Source organism: Marmota flaviventris, chromosome 7 (assembly GCF_047511675.1).
Source record: "Marmota flaviventris isolate mMarFla1 chromosome 7, mMarFla1.hap1, whole genome shotgun sequence".
Taxonomy (NCBI): Eukaryota; Metazoa; Chordata; class Mammalia; order Rodentia; family Sciuridae; genus Marmota; species Marmota flaviventris.
In genome coordinates this window covers 92,362,102-92,380,092 of record NC_092504.1, presented here as the reverse complement: position 1 = coordinate 92,380,092, position 17,991 = coordinate 92,362,102, and the positions used below count along the sequence as shown (strand labels likewise).

Sequence of the window (17,991 nt, the reverse complement as noted above, 5' to 3'; positions counted from 1 at the left end):
CCATATGCAACAAAATGAAACTGAATCCCTTTCTCTCGCCATGCACAAAAGTTAACTCAAAATGGATGAAGGAGCTTGATATCAAATCAGAGACACGGCGTCTGATAGAGGAAAAAGTTGGCTATGATCTACATACTGTGGGGTCGGGCTCCAAATTCCTCAATAGGACACCCATAGCACAAGAGTTAATAACTGGAATCAACAAATGGGACTTACTCAAACTAAAAAGTTTTTTCTCAGCAAAAGAAACAATAAGAGAGGTAAATAGGGAGCCTACATCCTGGGAATAAATCTTTACTCCTCACACTTCAGATAGAGCCCTAATATCAGGGTATACAAAGAACTCAAAAAATTAAACAATAAGAAAACAAATAACCCAATCAACAAATGGGCCAAGGACCTGAACAGACACTTCTCAGAGGAGGACATACAATCAATCAACAAGTACATGAAAAAATGCTCACCATCTCTAGCAGTCAGATAAATGCAAATCAAAACCACCCTAAGATACCATCTCACTCCAGTAAGACTGGCAGCCATTATGAAGTCAAACAACAACAAGTGCTGGCAAGGAGGTGGGGAAAAGGGTACACTTATACATTGCTGGTGGGACTGCAAATTGGTGCGGCCAATTTGGAAAGCAGTATGGAGATTTCTCGGAAAGCTGGGAATGGAACCACCATTTGACCCAGCTATTCCCCTTCTTGGTCTATTTCCTAAAGACCTAAAAAGAGCATACTACAGGGACACTGCTATATCGATGTTCATAGCAGCACAATTCACAATAGCAAGACTGTGGAACCAACCTAGATGCCCTTCAATAGATGAATGGATAAAAAAAATGTGGCATTTATACACAATGGAGTATTACTCTGCATTAAAAAATGACAAAATCATGGAATTTACAGGGAAATGGATGGCATTAGAGCAGATTATGCTAAGTGAAGCTAGCCAATCCCTAAAAAACAAATGCCAAATGTCTTCTTTGATATAAGGAGAGTAACTAAGAACAGAGTAGGGACGAAGAGCATGAGAAGAAGATTAACATTAAACAGGGACGAGAGGTGGGAGGGAAAGGGAGAGAAAAGGGAAATTGCATGGAAATGGAAGGAGACCCTCATGGTTATACAAAATTACATACAAGAGGAAGTGAGGGGAAAGGGTAAAAAAAACAAGGGGGAGAAATGAATTACAGTAGATGGGGTAGAGAGAGAAGATGGGAGGGGAGGGGAGGGGAGGGGGGATAGTAGAGGATAGGAAAGGCAGCAGAATACAACAGACACTACTATGGCAATATGTAAATCAGTGGATGTGTAACCGATGTGATTCTGCAATCTGTATATGGGGTAAAAATGGGGGTTCATAACCCACTTAAATCAAAGTGTGAAATATGATATGTCAAGAACTATGTAATGTTCTGAACAACCAACAATAAAAATTTTAAAAAAAAGAACATAGGAGATGAGAAAGCTACTTGTTTTATACGTTTATTTTATAACCACTTACCTTAATGAATATCCTTGTATTCTTAAATTTTTCATGTCTGTAATGTATGTCAGTTTTCAATATATTTAAAGACGGATCGATTTAAAATAGTTTAGGAAACTGCATCATTAACATAATTTAAAATTTAAAAAGTGACCACAGGTTTAAAACACACCAATAAAAATATATGCAAAAGAATCCTCTGGGTTGGGATATGTTGTCTTCCAGAATTTAAATATTAGAAATAGCAAGAAAACTTGTCATTTTATAAAGCACTCACTATTTTCAGAGTTCTTTCTCTGGACCCATCGTATAACACTGCTAGCCCCTTCCTTGGTATTTTTCAAAAAGAACTAAAATCAGCACACTATAGTGATAGATACATACCAATATTTATAGCAGCCCAATTCACAATAGCCATGTTATGGAAGCAGTTTAGGTGTCCGTCAATAGAGGATTGAATAAAGAAAATGTGGTATGTATACACAATAGAGTTCCATTCAACCATAAAGAAGAATGAAGTTATGTCTTTTTGCTGGTAAATGGATGGAACTGGAGATCATAATGTTAAGTAAAATAATCCAGACTCAGAAAGTCAAGGGTCAAATGTTTTCTATGTGGAAGTTAGAGCAAAATAAGACATTTTTTAAAGGAAGAACTCATGAAAATAGAAGAGAGAACCGTGGAGTAGAGGAAGGGGGCTGAGAGGGAGGGAGGAGGGTTGGGAAAGGGAGGAACTGCACAATGAAATCGACCAAACTATGCTATGTTCAGGTTTGAATATATCACAATGAATTCTACTTTTATACATAACTATAATGCACCAATTAAAAATATCAAATTAATAGAAGGAAGACCTATAGAGTAGAGGAAGAAAACCAGGGGGAGAAGAAAGGGAAGGGGTAGTACTGATGATTGAAATAGAGCACTCATGAATACGTCAAAATGAACCCCATTATGTATTACAATATGGATAACTATAATACATTAACAAAATTTTTAAAAAGAAAAAACAAGGAATTTGGTGACTTATAAAGCATTCTCTGAAGTATCATTTTGTTTCTCCAACAAGATCATGCCCTTCCCATAGTGGAGTTGCTCCAAAAAAACCCACTCTTTTTTTAGTGACGCTCAAAAATCAAATATCACGATTCAAAAATCAGAAAAGAAAAAACATCTGATGCTTTTGTCACATTTTCTCTTACCAGGTTCACAGCCTATGATTAACAATGCACATAAACTTGGCGCTATGATTTTGTGTATAGATAATGATTGAAATCCATTAAACTATCCTTTTATGGTTGATGTTTTGTCAGCCAAACATCCAGCAGATTCTTTTTATAGAAATATGATTTTATCTGCAATGTCCTGAAATGTGTTTTTCCAGCTATTTAGCTTCAAGCTTATGCTAATTACTAGGCATTATCTCACAACTTCTGGGGCACACAGAAACATTAAAATCCTACCTTTCCCAAGAAGCATTTCTTGAGGGTGAGCCAATTGAATTCCTATAGCATTCCCTGCAGGTATTAATCAAATTATAGGGTTTTAAAAATCCTTCTTTTGTAATGAATTTTACCTTCCATTATGTATTTATCTCCCAACAACACTGAAAAGTTTCTTTCAAGGAGTAAGAACGAATTCTATTTTTGAGCTCTGACTACATGCCAGACTGTTCTAATTGCATTGAGTACATTTACTCAGGGTAACTATTAGTTATTGACAGTCATATCTCCTAAGATACTTACCTCAATGCCTAGTAAATGAAGTTACTTGTTACCTATTTGGCTGTTAGTATTTTTCTTAATTTCCATCTAAGTGAAACAATAGTTTCTTTATCCTTATTTTAAATTGCCAATTTGACAATAAAACTTCATTGTTAATCAAGAAATGTAAGAATTTTTTTTAGATCAGTCAGTTTTTATTAGTGTTAAATTTTCTCAAAGAAACACACTGAGCTACCATAGAACCCTGCTGAAAATATGAAACATCCATTTGTCCCTTTATAGCAGTTTTTGACCACTAATAACTTAATAGCATTAGTCACCCCTTCTACTTTTTCTCATTGATTCTTTTAAAGAGACATAGATCAGTGTCTGAATCCCAGAAGATCAAAATCCTTTATGTGTACATAAAGTGGACTAATAATAATAATCACTCAGTAAATGGTTGCTATCTGTCAGGTATTGAGCTAAAAGTCTTACTTGTATAAGTTTGTCTAATTATGACAACAGGTTGATGCTATCACTATTCCTATTTTAATGATGAGAAACAGTCTTGGAGTAAAGTCAGAATGCAAAATTTTGAGATTATATATTATATATAAAGTATATAAATATATAAATATATATAAATATATATCCTTAGAACTAAGTCTCCACTACTGGAAGGAGTGAATTATGTACCTTCCTAGTGAACTTCACCAGAAATCAGGGGATATATGGAGAGCAGTTATTGACTGGAATCAGAAGCTAGGAGAGTGGAAATGAACTCTCACTGGAAATACTTTCAAAAACATCTCATTGAAACCCCACAACCAGCCTGCCGTATCACTTTGTTCTTATTTGATATATGGGAATTGGCTCAAAGTCACATATCCAGGAAGTCGCAAAGACAGACCCAAACCCAGGACTTGTAGATGCAAATCTGACTTGTCCACTTAACTCAGGTTCACAGATATGGCATCAGTGATGGTAAAATGTGTCCCTCACAGTGGCACCCACAACCTCCTGGAGGCTCACACAATCCATGGTGCAGTGTGACTCCAACTTGTATCAACCAAAGAAACTGCTGATCTCCACTTTCATGTAAAATAAAACAACTCATTATAGTATATTTTCTTTTATATCTGCATTTCATTCTGGATATCAAGAAAATGCCAATCAAACCAATTAAATTGTTGTAAATAACTTTTATTCCATTTGATATTTCATACACTTATACATTTTATAAAATTCATCACCTGCTCTAAAATAATGCAGATATATAAATTATTTCAGATTAATAGAATAATCACCAGGGGTTATTTATTTATTTACTCATTTTAACTTCAATGGCTTTCCAAACCTCCTATAGGCTCTACAAGGACTGACTTTCTCTGGGCTATGACTACATGGAAGACACAAATATGTTCCTCAAGTATTCTTTGTGCTCCACTTATGACTCCATATCACTTGAAGTCAGACAGGGAACATGTGACCAGTTTTGGTCATGGGACTATGTATGTACTAAATCATTAAAACTCACGATATTGTAAACACTCTGTATTTTCTCAGACTCTGTTTCACAGATTCTCTATTTGTTCATCACAGGTTAATTACACAAACTATATTGACTGTGTTCTTGATGCTCTGGCATTTAGGAGCCTCACAGACCCAGGACGGACCACCCATCCTAGGCTTCCTAGGGCCAGTAAATTCTGAAAGATGATAGTAAAGGGCTTGGCCAAGAGCACAGTTTTCACATAGAAACCAAGCATTTCTGCATCTGTAGACCCAACCTCCTTATCTAACTCTCACAAGCCAAACCAATATTTCCCGTGTCCTAAATCATCCCAGTTACCAAGCAACTAGTGATCCTGTAGCCTAAAGCCCACTAGAATTAGTCAAACTGGCTAATCCTAAACTGTGTGCTCTGCTTTGCTCTCACTTTTCCATAGAAACCTCAAAGAAGGTTCTGACCTTGACTTTCCTCTTGTTCCTTTCTTCTGCACCCTGCATGACACAGGTGCTTTCCCCTGTATGTCATGTGCTGATTCCCTTTCTGAGCTCTGACAATAGATATCTTTGCAAGCCTTGTTCTTGTTTCCTCCTGTGGCTGCAATGACTTTACCACAGCCAACATATACATTCTTAGAACAGTAGGTGGTATTTTTAACCTCATTTGAGAGATGATGAAACTGAGGCATAGCAAGTTTAAACAAGATAACATAATGAGCCAAGATTCTAAGCCAGGCAAGCCAACTCCAGACAGCAATAAAAGAGGGCTTTGTCTTCTTCCTTGCTCCATCGCCACCCTCCCACCCCCACCTTTGCTGCACCTGGAATGGTGCCTGGCTTGATGGTTTTTCTTTGCATTTAGTTGGTATACTACAAGGCCACTTCTGTTTTTTTAGTGTTATATGGCTATTTCTTTTTGATATGTACTTGAATTGGCAGTCTTCTCTGCTTTACTATTATAAACCCTACTTTCATTTAAGTTTTACCCAGGCTTCTCATTTCTAGCCCTCAGATTTCCAGAGAACTTTCTATGGTTGGCTTCCTGGTCTTCTATCCACAAACATCTCTCAGTATTGTTGCCCAGCTCTGACACAAATCTAGTCTATTTTCCTGATGTATATAGGAAATATAGGAAGCCAGGGAGACTGTCCATGAAGTTCATTCACAAGGACAGGTAAAGTGGCAAAGTGGCATTCAGGAGGTCAAAGCTGTTCTTTTTTTCCCTCTCTCCCTCTAAGTAATACCATGTTGAAGTCACCTCTATTTTAAAGATCAATATTTCAACCACTCCCCCAAAATCCCATGATTTCTGCTTCATGCATGTAAACTAATCTAGCAATGATCTGCTATACTATTAGATCTTATATTAATGTAAAGAATAAACAGGGCAGAGATGATTAGCAGCATATTAAGGTAGTTCCACCAGAGAAACATATTTCTGTATGTAATCAGGGCCTCTAAGCTACCCTTTGACCTCCATAAGTAACCCTAATATTAACTCATTCCCCAGTGATCCTTTGGAAGAAGATCAGACTACATAGAGAAGAATTTGAATGTTTGCTCTAGATTAAGATTTAAAAAAAAAAAAAGGGTTTCTGACTGATAAACATGCACTTGTTCCTATAAACCAGTTTTGCCTTTAGTATATTCTACTTTAATCAAAATTGTATTTGGGATAAATATTTGTTCCCCCCACCAAGTAGAAAAATAGTACATTAGAGAAATACTACCAACCTCCCAGTCTCATATTTCCAAAAAGAGCTTTTAATATAACACTTACTTCAGCTTCCACAGGTATCCTGTGTTTTCCCAAAAAGGAGGGGAGACAGATGATTGGGCAGATTGAAATGAGGGACTTTGGTCCTTCTATATTTGTTCTTTCATAGCTACAGAAAGAAAAGAGCTTCCATTAGGATAACAGAGCAGACTGGTCCCCATGAAAATATTTTTGGGCTCCTAAGGGAACGTGGACTAACAAAACTCATTGGAGAGCTTTGTATTCAGACCCACATTCTTTCCAGATCTTCAGCCTCAGATTTTTTAAAAAAAAAAAAAACTGGCTTCCCCCTTCTCTCATTTCTCATTGCCACTGGCCATGTCCTCCAGATAGTAACTTCAGGTGGTAAATGCACACAGATGAAGGACCAAAATCCCTTCTTGGAATGCCTTCTCCCTATCTCAATTGCTAGGTTCAGCAGAGATGAGCCAGTACTTCTGAGTCTGGTTCCTTTATGTTATTCTTACAGAGCATCCCAAAACATATGCTTAGAGGAAAATAATAAAAAGTTTTCCACTGCTATGGAAATTACTACGCTATCTACTCCAATCCAGGCTTAATCACTCGCCATTTGATCCTTACCTGTTTCTCAACTAGTTCTAGACTCAGAGAGGATTTATAGGACAAGAGTAATAATCCTCCACCACTTCAAACTTTAACAAAGTCCTCTCAAAAGGTAATTTTAAAAGTCATAAAAATGTTTCTTTTAACATCTACCTTGTGATACTAAAGAAGAAAAATAAAACTCCTGAAACCCAAGTTTCCCAATACCTTCCTATATCTAAAATTGATTCTGATGACATCAGGTAGAGTTATATGCCCACATTCTATCTAATTGTACTTCATTCTTGAGACCACAGAATCCTAGAACTGAAAATAACTTTATGCACTACTGAGAAAATATCTTGCACAAGGTGACAAAGCTAGTTGTTCACAGAGCTGGCCTTCCCATTCCCAGCTGGGTTTTTTCCCAGTACAGTAGACTTCCTCTAACATTTTATGGTGAGCTAATGCTATGTATATCTTCATTCCTTTTTTTGTTTAACATGTGAAAGAGATGCTTTGTGATAGGAGGTAATGTGGGCATCATATTAGAACTTGAAGCCAAATTAAAGAAATATCAGCATTCCTTTCATTTCTTTGATGAAACAACCAAATCCTCTAAATAGCACAGCTTAGTTAGACTCCAGTGCTCCTGAGTTCTTCCCTATGCAGCATCTTTCCCACTGCACATTTGTACTTCCCCAGGCAGGAATGCTCATTTTAATCATTGCAAGTCAAAATTGAGGTTCCATTTATTTCTGATTGACCAATAGCAGAGAAAACAGTAGATATTTAATCTACTGAATGATAAGGAATACATTACTATGATTGTCATGTAGCTCTCTACATAGACCATTTTAGTGATTGACATGAATTAGTTTCTTCCTAAAACTTACCATATACCTTTTTGGTAATAAGATTTCCTATCCAACCATATAAAGCATTTATATAGAACACCAATTTCATTTCTTAGGTAGAAAGCAGTTCAGTGATAAATGCTGGTGAAAACCATTAGTCATGTGAAACCGTATTAAGTTGTTTTAGTAATGAGACAGGGACTGCTTAAGGAAGCATGTTTCAATAATAAATAACAATAATAAAGAAAAAATTACTGCTTTTGTGCTACACTGGACATTTGCCACACATTCCAGTGCACTGGAAATCAAAATTGGAAAATATTTTATTGTTAGTATATACATAAAGAGATAGAAAATTCTTAAAAGAGGTCAAACTACATTTTGGTCATAATCTTTTAAAATATCCTCACTTCTAATGCAAATATGTGAACTGCATAAGTGCCACATTCATTATACATTCATTTGGTGTCTCTGCAGAATGGTAATGTGAATGCTAAGACTCCCACACAGTTGTAATGCTTCAGAAAGAATTTACTCCAGACGTTGTGGTTATTTTCACAGAAAATGCTAGGATGAATGAAGTGCTGATCTGCCTAAGATCTGCCAGTGTGCATCCCAGGCTTGAGGCCTCTAATATAATCTGAAAGCCAATGTCCTCCCAAATTCATATACTGAGATCCTAAACCACAAGGTGATGGTATTAAAAGAGGCTTATGGTAGGTGGTTAGGTCATGAGGACAAATCTTGCATCAATGGGATTAACACCCTTACAAAGAGAACTCAAGGACTGAGGGTAAAGGGTTTTCCCAGCAAGTGCAAGGTTCTGGGTTTAATCCCCAGTACTATAAAAATAAAATAAAAGGGACCTCAAGAGTATTATAACTAGCATCTTTCACCACGAAGGTGCCATCTATGAATCTGGAACTCAGCTCTCCCCAGATACTGAATCCTTCTGAGCCTTGATCTTACACTATCCAGTCTCCAGAACTGTTAGAAATAAATGTCACTGTTTATAAGCAGTCTATAGTGTTTTGCTATAGCATCCCTAATGGACCAAGATAGGCTTCATCTTTAGAATGTAATATTAAAAGAACTCGTAATATTTATTGGGACCACCACAGAAGAACACAGACCAATATCCCAGGGATGAATCTTCAATAGGACCAATGAATAAACTGCCCTCTAAAATATAAGTCACCTCTTAGACTGAAGTTCCCTGCAGCATGCTATTCACCACTGTCTATCCAACACAACCTGGAAAAAGATGGCCCTCCATATTTGTATCCTCTTTCACTACCCTGTATCCTTGCCTTTTTCTAAGCAGCTACCCTACTTACTTTCTTCTTTTCTACTTCTTCTACCTTTTGGTTCTTCCAAATTTTTCTTTCAAACTCTAAAGGGAAGAACTGTGTTTATATGTTCTTGCTATTATATAGAATCTAACTCTAAGAAGTTCTCAAATACTTGAATGAATTAGTTATTGAATACATACTCTTAACCTATGAAATGAAAGTTAATAGAACCCCTTGGTTCTTGTAATGTTTAATTACATCCTAACTCTGATATTGGGCAGCACTGAATATGGCTGGCCCACACTGACCTATGGAGGACCCAGGCTCAGAGTAGGCCCAGGCCCATCCTGCCACCAGCAGACACCCACTAGAGCTCAGGCCCAGCCCAGATCCACCCAGACCCACATACATGGGACCCAAGCCCAGAGTGAGCCCTGGTCCATCTTGCCGCCATCAGACACCCACCGGAGCTCAGGCTTTGGAACAGGACCACCTCTTTCAACTAGCAGACAACCACTAGAGCTCAGGCCCTGCCCAGATCCACCCATACTGATCTGCACAGGACTTGGGCTCAGAATAGGCCTGGGTCCATTTTGCCACTGGCAGCCACCCCATGGAGCTCAGGCACAGGACTGCCACTTCTAACCAGCAGACCACTGCGGGAGCTCAGGCCCAGCCCAGATCTATCTACACCAACAGAAATGGAACCCAGGCCCATGGCAGGAGTGAGTCTGCCAACCCCCCAACACCTGGGAGCCCAAGCCTAACCCACTTACATCTAGAGACACTGCAGACATAGCCAGAGCCCTCCCCATGTAGGAGACCCTACCTTTTTACAACAGATATAGGCTAGAAGCAGCTGCATCTCAGAGTAGTGTAAGGCCAAAGACAGCGTAAGGCCCACCCTTTCAGCCCCATCTTTTTATAAGACATTGCATCCGTCTTGAGGCACCTCCACTATTATCTCAAGTGACCTCAACTATTGCCGCCACCATTTTTAGTTGCAGTAGCATACGTTAGGGACACCAGCAGGGTCTGGAAGCCCAACATCAAGGTGAGGTACAACCAATCTGCACAGGTACTACAAGACTATAGGGTAGAAACTGTAATATCTCAGATCCACACTGCAAGAAAGGAAGACACAGACAACATAAAAAATAAGGGAGGAAAGTGCCCCAAACAAACCAAGATACTACAATAACATGGACAGTGAAGATGATGAAATTTCAGAGAAGGAGTTCAGAAGGTTTATAGTTAAAATGATCTGTGAATTAAAGAATGATCTAAATAGGCAAACACCAGCAAAAAATGATCACTCCAACAAAGAGATAAGAGAGCAAATACAGGTAGCAAAAGATTACTTCAAGAGATAGAGACTCTGAAAATAAAAAACAGTCAGAAATCCTTGAAATGAAGGAAACAATAAACCAAATAAAAAACTCAATTGAAAGCATAACCAACAGACTAGATCACATGGAAGAAAGAACATCAGATAATGAAGACAAAGTATACAACTTGGAAAATAAAGTTGACCACACAGTGAAGATAGTAAGAAACCATAAACAGAACACCCAAGAAATGTGGGACAGCATCAAAAGACAAATATAAGACTTATTGGAATAGAGGAAGGCACAGAATTTCAAACCAAAGAAATGCACAACCTCTTCAATAAGATAACATCAGAAAATTTCCCAAGCATGAAGAATGAATTGGAAAACCAAATACAAGAGGCTTACAGGACACCAAATGTACAAAATTACAACAGATCTATACCAAGCCACATTATAATGAAAATGTCTAGCATACAGAATAAGGATAGAATCTTAAAAGCCACAAGAAAGAGGAATCATGTCACATATAAGGGGAGACCAATTCATATCTCAGATTTTTCAACCCAGACCCTCAAACCCAGGAGATAGTGGAACAACATATACCAAGCTCTAAAAGAAAATGGATGCCAATGAAAAATCTTATATCCAGTAAAATTAATCTTTATGTTTTGATGATGAAATAAAAGCCTTCCATGATAAACAAAAATTAAAAGAATTTACAACTAGAAAGCCTGTACTACAGAACATCCTCGGCAAACTATTCCATGAAGACAACATGAAAAACTGATGAAAATCAGCAGAGGGAGGTATAACACTAAAAAAAAAGAAAAAAAAAAACCTAATCAGAGAAGAAAGCAAGTCAGGTTAAATACCAAAAATAAACAAAAATGGCTAGGAATACAAAACATGTCTCAATAAAAACTCTGAATGTTAATGGCCTAAACTCACCAATCAAAAGACATAGAATAGCAGATTGGATCAAAAAGAAAAAAGAAAAAAAGACCCAATAATATGCTGCCTCCAAGATACTCAACTCATAGGAAAAGACATCCACAGACTGAAGGTGAAAGGTTAGGAAAAATCACACCACTCACATGGACTATGGAAGCAAGCAGGGGTTTCCTTTCCCATATCAAATAAAGTAGACTTCAAGGTAAAGTTAATCAAAAGGGATAAAGAAGAACACTAAATACTGCTCAAGAAAACCATACACCAACAAGACTTAACAATTATAAATATATATGCCCCAAACAACGGAGCAGCTATGTTTAAACAAACTCTTCTCAAGTTCACAGTCAAATATACCACAACACAATAATTTTGGGTGACTTTAACACACCTCTTTCACCACTGGATACTAGATAGATCTTCCAAACAAAAGTTGAACAAAGAAATTATAGAACTCAATAATACAATCAATAACTTAGACTTAACTGACATATATAGATTATTTCATCCTTCAACAAATGAATACACTTTCTTCTTAGCAGCACAAGGATCATTCTCTAAAATAAACCATATATTATGCCACAAAGCAACTCTAAGCAAATATTAAAAAGTAGAGATACTACCCTGCATTCTATCAGATCATAATGAAATAAAATTAGAAATCAATGATAAAATAAGAAATAAAAGCTACTCCAATACCTGGAAACTAAATAATATGCTACTGAATGAACAATTTGTTGCAGAAGACATCAAAGAGGAGATCAAAAAATTTTAGAGGTGAATGAGAACACAGATACAATATATCGAAATCTCTGGGACACTATGAAGGCAGTTCTAAGAGGAAAGTTCATTGCATGGAGTTCATTCCTTAAAAGAAGAAAAATTCAACAAATAAATGACTTAACATTACATCTCAAAGCCCTAGAAAAAGAAGAACAAATCACCAAAAGCAGTAGAAGACAGGAAATAATTAAAATCAGAGCTGAGATCAATGAAATTGAAACAAAACAACTGAAATAATTGACAAAAAAATTGGTACTTTGAAAAAATAAATAAAATTGATACACCCTTAGCCATGCTAATGAAAAGAAGGAGAGACAAACCTCAAGTTACTAACAAATGAGATGTAAAAGGAAATATCATGACAGACATTACACAAATACAGAAGATAATTTAAAAATTATTTTGAGCACTTGTACACCAATAAAATAGACAATATTGAAGGCATTAACAAATTTCTAAAGTTATATGATTTGCCCAAATTGAATCAGGATAATATGCACAATTCAAAGAGATCAATTTCAAGTGATGAAATAGAAGACCCCATCAGAAACCTACCAACCAAGGAAAGCCCAGGACTAGATGGATGCTCAGGTGAGTTCTGCAAGACCTTTGAAGAAGAACTAATACCAACACTCTTCAATTTATTTGAGGAAATAGAAAAGAGGAGCACTTCCAAATGACCACACTACCAATATCACCCTGATTCCAAAACCAGGCAAAGACACAATAAAAAAGGAAAACTTCAGAGCAGTATCTCTAATGAACATAGATGCAAAAATTCTCAATAAAATTCTGACAAATTGAATACAAAAACATTAAAAAAATAGTACATTACGACCTAGGTGGGTTAATCCCAGCAATGCAAGGTTGGTTCAACATACGGAAATAAACAAATGTAATTCATCACATCAATAAACTTAAAGATAAGAACCACATGATCATCTCAATAGATGCAGAAAAAGCATTCAACAAAATACAGCACCTCTTCATGTTCAAAACACTAGAAAAATTAGGGATACCAGGAACATATCTCAACATAGTAAAAGCTATCTATGTTAAGCCCCAAGCTAACATCATTCTAAATGGAGAAAAATTGAAAGCAACCCCTCTAAAAACTGGAATAAGACAGGGATGCCCTCTTTCACCACTTCCATTTAATCTAGTCCTTGAATCTCTAGCCACAGCAATTACACAGACGAAAAAAATTAAAGGGATACAGATAGTTAAAGAAGAACTCAAATTAGCACTATTTGCCAACGATATGATTCTATACCTAGAAGACCCAAAAAATTCCACCAGAAAACTTCAACTAGGAAATGAATTCAGCAAAGTAGCAGGATGCAAAATCAACACCCATAAATTAAAGTCATTTCTGTATGTCAGTGACAAATCTTCTGAAAGGAAAATGAGGAAAACTACCCCATTTACAATAGCCTCAAAAAAATAAAATAAAATACTTGTGAATCAACTTAACGAAAGAAGTGAAAGATTTCTACAACAAAAACTACAAAATGCTAAAGAAAGAAATAAAGGAAGACCTATGAAGATGGAAAGATCTACCTTATTCTTGCATAGGCAGAATTAATATTGTAAAAATGACCACACTACCAAAAGCACTATATAGATTTATTTCAATTCCAACCAAAACCCCAATGACATTCCTCATAGAAATAGAAAAAGCAATCATGAAATTCATCTGGAAAAATAAGAGACCCAGAATAGCTAAAGCAATCATTAGTGAGAAGAGTGAAGCAGGTGTCATCACTATACCAGACCTTAAACTATAATACAGAGCAATAGTAACAAAAAAAGCATGGTATTGGCACCAAAATGGACTTGTAGACCAATGGTACAGAAGAGAAGACACAGAGACTAACCCACATAATTACAGTTATCTTATATTTTTGACAAAGGTGCCAAAACCATACATTAGAGAAAAGATATCACTCTTCAACAAATGGTGCTGGGAAAATTGGAAATCCATATGCAACAAAATGAAATTAAACCCCTATTCCTCATCATGCACAAAACTCAACTCAAAGTGGATCAAGGACCTAGGAATTAAACTAGAAACACTGCATCTATTAGAAGAAAAAGTAAGCCCAAATCTTCATCATGTCAGATTAGGCCACAACTTCCTTAATAAGACTCCTGTAGTGTAAGAATTAATATCAAGAATCAATAAATGAGATAGATTCAAACTAAAAAGCTTCTTCTCAGCAAAATAAACAATCAGTGAGGTGAATAAAGAGCCTACATCTTGGGAACAAATTCTTACCACATGCATGTCAAATTGAGCTCTAATCTCTAGAATATATAAAGAACTCAAAATCTTAACACCAAAAAAACAAGTAACCCAATCAACAAATGGGCCAAGGAACTGAAAAGACACTTCTCAGAAGATATACAATCAATCAACAAATATATGAAAAAATGCTCATCATCTCTAGCAATTAGAGAAATGCAAATCAAAACTACTCTAAGACTTCATCTCACTCCAGTCAGAATGGCAGCTATTAAGAATACAAACAACAATAAATATTGGTGGGGATGTGGGGGAAAAAAATCATACATTGCTGGTGGGACTGAAAATTGGTGCAGCCAATATGGAAAGCGATAAGGAGAATCCTTGGAAAAACCACCATTTGACCCAGCTATCCCACTTCTTGCTCAAAGCCCTTAAAAACAGCATACTGCAGGGACACAGCCACATCAATGTTTATAGCAGCGCAATTCACAATAGCTAAAATGTGGAACCAACCTAGATGCCCTTTAGTAGATGAATGGATAAAGAAAATGTGGTATATGTATACAATGGAATATTATTCAAAATTAAAAAAGAATAAAATTATGGCATTTTGCAGGTAAATGGATGGAGCTGGAGAATATAATGCTAAGTGAAATTAGCCAATCCCCCCAAAAAACAAATGCAGAATGATTTCTCTGATTTAAGGATGCTGATTCATATATGCTGTGGGGGGCAGTGGGTTGGGAGGATTTAATGAACTCTAGATAGGGCAAAGGGGAAAAGGGGACACAAGGGTAGGGAGGGAGCATAGGGGTAGGAAAGATGGTGGACTGCGATGGTCATCATCACCCTAAGTACATGCATGAAAACACAAAGGATGTGACTCTACTTTGTGTACAACCAGTGATATGAAAAGATTGTGCTCTATATGTGTAATATGAATTATAATGCATTCCGCTGTCATATATAACAAATTTAAAAATTTTTAAATGTTTTTAAAAGATATAATATCTAAAAATTTTTATAGTAATATAAAGCATTTTGATCATGGCATCTGTGGGGTCCCTACATTCATGTGGGATTCATTTTCTGTTAAAGACTGAAGAAATATTTGTAAGACTTAATCCTTAAAATTATGAAGTTGCAACTAAAAACATGAAATCCAACTCTTATTTAAAAATATAATGAAAAGAATATAAAAGTGTACTGTTTAATGAAAGAATCCATTCATTAAAGTGCTTAGATAAAAGTAGTCTTTACTTTCTGCCAAAAGTAAATCTTCAACAAATAATAGATGATACTAACTTTACTACTACTGTTTACATTCTTTAATAAAAAAATCTAAGAAATCCTGCCAGAACCAAACAGAGATGTAAGGCTGAATTAGTGATAAGCTGAACATTTGCTATAATATAATGAAAATATTAATGTTATAGTTTAATCTGCAAATGCACATTACTTCATTTTGTATTTTCTGAATCAAAAGTAACATTTGATAAACTTTTTAAATTCTCATTTCTCACTTATGTTTCAAATTCATACTTGGCATTCTTGTTAATTAATACATGTTTAAAAGCATTATAGGAAAATATTTGCCCCCAAATACATTTTTGAATGAAAAAAAAGAACCAGATATGAATCCTTGCCCTAGCACTTATTAAATGTATGACCCTGGTTATGGTACTTAACCTTTATGCTGTTTAGTTGCAGAGGTCAATTTACCTAGGCTAGAAATATATTTCCAAAAATTCTTTATCTATGACCCAAATTAGGGTCTGTCAAAGATAAATCTATTGCCAAGATCATTGTAATGTCATGTGTAGCTAATAAAAAATAAATAGATTTTTAAAAAGATAAATCTACACAGGACTTGGAAGGCAGAATTTCAGCAACTGTCATTTTATGCTCTGAACTATGGGATAGGGCTGATGCTCCTGTAGCTCACACACATTGACACTGAGCTGCTAGATCACATTTGGTACAGGGCAGCAACCAGGTTTCCACGTCATCAAGCTCCTGTCTCAGTGCCTCAAATCTGAGAGAGGTGCATATGCAACTGTGTGGTAAAAGGGGCCCGCTCCTCCTATACCACTGAGGTTGGGGATTGATAGATATTGATTGATCTTCAGGACATCCCCAAGGAGCCAGTTCTGTCCTCGCTAATCCCTATTGTATGTCCATCTTCCCTGTCTGACTGCCTTCTCTGCTGACAGCAAACTTAACCTCAGATGCAGAACCATCAGTCTTAGAGGTACTATTTAACCTTTAATTGGTTAAGGTTAAGTCACTAATTCTGCATCAGTGATTCTCTTCCTCGGATTTGAACTAAATGATACCCTTTCCAAATGTTGATCTTATCATCTGTACAATTATGTGTAAGAAAATAGTACCATTACTTTCTCCAAGTTTTGATGATTAAATGAATTAATTCATGTGCATCATTTGTTTGGTACCTGGCACATAGCTTTTCAATAGATAATAAAAATGTTCTCCTGGGATCCATCAATTCTGCCAATATATACGCACATATTAGAAAGTGCCCATATATTCATCAGATTTATAGTTTACCTCTCCATTTCTGTTTTGTCATCAAAAACACACAAGGGGAGATTGTCTATTTGATTGATAATCTGTTGATTAATAAAAGAAAGCCTGGATTTAGCTTTCTTATGCATGTTGATATGAAGATTTGCTTTAGTTTTTTTTTCTGTTTGAGGTTTTGTTGTTTTGTTTTGAGAAGTGCGTAAATAAAACTCAACAATATTCAAAGAACTATATATTCAGATGAGGATGAACATAACTAAATTCCATAACAAAAGTTCTCTAAAATTTATGTCCTACAAAAATCAGAGTATTCTATATTATTTGCCCCATCCCAGTTAACTCTGGTTTTATTGTATCAGTCCAAATGTTTAATCTTGATGCTCAAAATAGGAAAAAGTCCTGTGCTTAAATGAGGGCTATACCTTCTGAGAAAAACAATGCTGTTGACAACAAGATGGGCCTAAAATTATAAGGGACACATTCCAACTAAGTAATAATTTTTGGAAATACAATATACAAATAGAGCATGATAATGATTAATGGGATATTTCCTACCCCCCCAGGTCCCCCTATATCCCCCTACTTGTGGGATATAGTAAATATAAAAGAGTCATCTCCAAAGACCACAGTGCCATCTCCCTTGTCCTTTGTTACAAGATGGCAGACACAATATGAATTCTCATTTTTACAAATCGTATGGATAAACATGAACACCCACATATAAGATTTATAGACCTGCCTAATTTTTTTTAATTAAAGTACTGAAAATCATTGGTGTGATATTTAATGTAGCTTTATAAAACTGAGTTTTTAAGATTGGTAATCAATAGTGTTACCTTAGATTAGGTAGAGGGAATGAAGGGAGGAGAGGGTAAGGATAGAAAAGATAGTATAAGGGAAGAGACATCACTACTTTATGTATATATGTGACCACATGACCAATATGATTCTACAACATGTACACT

At 36.1% G+C, this 17,991-nt stretch overlaps 1 long non-coding RNA gene across 1 annotated transcript in view; it reads right to left on the bottom strand.

The window, feature by feature from the left end:
• The window catches only part of LOC114092852 (uncharacterized), a 169,608-nt gene that overhangs the window by 126,648 nt on the left and 24,969 nt on the right, over positions 1–17,991 (bottom strand). Inside the window, exon 3 of the long non-coding RNA XR_011708006.1 lies at positions 6,484–6,589. This is a non-coding gene — a long non-coding RNA (uncharacterized lncRNA). The remainder of the gene's footprint in view (positions 1–6,483; positions 6,590–17,991) is intronic.